Genomic DNA, 2,302 nt, shown 5'->3' on the forward strand with positions numbered 1-2,302 from the left:
AATATATATTTTTTGTTTCAAAAAAAATTTGTTCAAAAATCGGCAAGAAACTTGATGCTTGCCGAGAACATGACATTGCAAAATTCAGAAGTTGGCATAAATTGAGCCAAAAGAGTCTACTCTCAGAAACTAAGCACCAAATTGCACTGCTGAGTAGTATACGTATGAAGTGCACAAAGACCCAAGAGAACATCAAGCAAAAAACAGATAGAAATGGTACAGTAGCTTCACTTCCACCAAAGGTAATCTCAACAAAACAAACAACTAGAGAGAAAACCGGAACCATAGAGATCACTATCTAGATTGTTGATCAAAAGCACCGAACAACATCTGATGCAAGGCAAGTTGGGAATCCCTGAGCCGACAGTGTAGGTCAAGAGAATATGGAAGATCGCGAAAGGACGTTCGGCAACAAGAACAAACAGCTTGTTCTGCCTCACAAAATCGATGGTTTTGATTTTTAACATAACCAAGTTATTACCGGTACCAGTCGCCTACCTGCATAGAATAGTATACATTGTACAAAACCGTCCAAAGTTCTTGCTGTGCTGCTCCTGCAGACTAATCAATTAACCTTGGAAGGGTTTCTTCCTCCTAGTGAAGTTTTTATAGCGTGTTTGAGTTCGATTGTGGGAGAGAAAAACAGTGCAAGTTTCTGCATTTTTTCTACTCTTGTTGGTATCAAGCTCCTTACTATGAGTTTGTATCTAATTTCACATGCTGGCTTGTGGAAGTCACCAACAAGGTACAAACTAGAGTAGAGCCCTGATAATTGCATTCAGCTGCTGAAATAACATCAGTGTCAGGTAACTAGTTAAGGCTGCTGCATACCAGGTGAAGAATGTATAGATGTACTCTGAGAACAAGTAGATGTGCACACACCTGCCACTCCATGAATCACTTGCAATTCTCACCCACTGGTCAATGTTCCAACAACTACTCTGCATCCTCAGCTTAGACACGCCAAGGTGATTGGTCACAAGGTCGTGGAAAAACAGAGGATCTAAGCTTGGACCAAAGAGCACCGAATACAGTTCAAGGTGAAGAGATTTGTTGATCCATCGCCAGTTACACATACCACATCAATTAATCTGGATGATGAACTTACTTTGACACCTTACTTCTAAATTCTGAAGCCAATGATCAGAGTGACTTTCAACTTACTTCTGCAGTAGTATTGCCACACAACAGGCCTGTGCTGTCCTGCTCAAGACATGAACAAACTATAGAACATGGGCCTGGCGATGACAAACATTTCTTGTGTTTATTAGTACAGGTTTTGTTTCTTCAACTTATGTTCAGATCATGCATCACATGAAGCAATGATCCTTAAAATGTTTAGCACAAAAAGTGAAATAGTAAAAGAGATCGCTCAAGACAACATAACAGGAAAACGGTGTCAGGATGGAAGCCCAAAATGATATTCATAGATATTTCAGTTTGTTGTACCAGTCTTTTCTACAAAAAGCTAAATCTCCTTGGATCGAGTCAAATATAACCAGCTGCAATAGATGCATCAAGAAAAATGAATTGTGACAGAACATTTCGTTGAGCAGTTGACTATGAGGCAACCATTAATTTAACTACCAGTACTCTAAGGTCTTCTAAAAATATCAGATGTAGCATGCGAGTCAACAAAGAATCTGCCTATGTTCATCGCCAGCTTCAACAAAGGGGAGAAACAAGAAACACCATAAATATTGACTATTAATAAGACAACTAGATAAAAAATGGTAATGTCAATTTTTTAATTCAAGAAATAGGGTGCTAAGAACTAAGAACAGCGCTAGCAACGTAAATTCCTGCCATGAATATAGACACATGAGGCGGATCAGCTGGCAAATATTCCAAAAGCAAATCAACATTACTTCACTTCAGCCGAAAGGGAGACAAGCAATTAACATTCAGAGCTGGCGGGCGTGGTGGGCGAGGAGGAAGCGGCGAGTGGAGGTGGCGCGGCGGACGGCGCGGCAGCGGAGGAGGGATTTGGGGTCGAGGCGGACGAGGATCTCCCAGATGAAGACGTCGTCTAGGAGGCCGGGGAGGAGAAGCGTCGTCGCTGCTACTGTTGCGGCCGCCGCCATGGCCGCCGGGCTGGGCTTAGCCTAGAAGCAGATCACTCTGAACTTCTCTGCTTTGATCACTTGTGAACCAAGGAGTTTCTGAAACAAACAAAAAAAACTTGTGAACCAAGGAGATCGCGGGGTACAACATTTCTTTTCTTCCTTGCACCGAAAAAAGGATTTTTCCTAGAGATTGCAAAAAAAAAATCTGTTCAAAAATATATTATACTACAACCCGC

The sequence above is a fragment of the Triticum dicoccoides genome, chromosome 3A (genome assembly GCF_002162155.2).
Source record: "Triticum dicoccoides isolate Atlit2015 ecotype Zavitan chromosome 3A, WEW_v2.0, whole genome shotgun sequence".
Lineage (NCBI taxonomy): Eukaryota > Viridiplantae > Streptophyta > Magnoliopsida > Poales > Poaceae > Triticum > Triticum dicoccoides.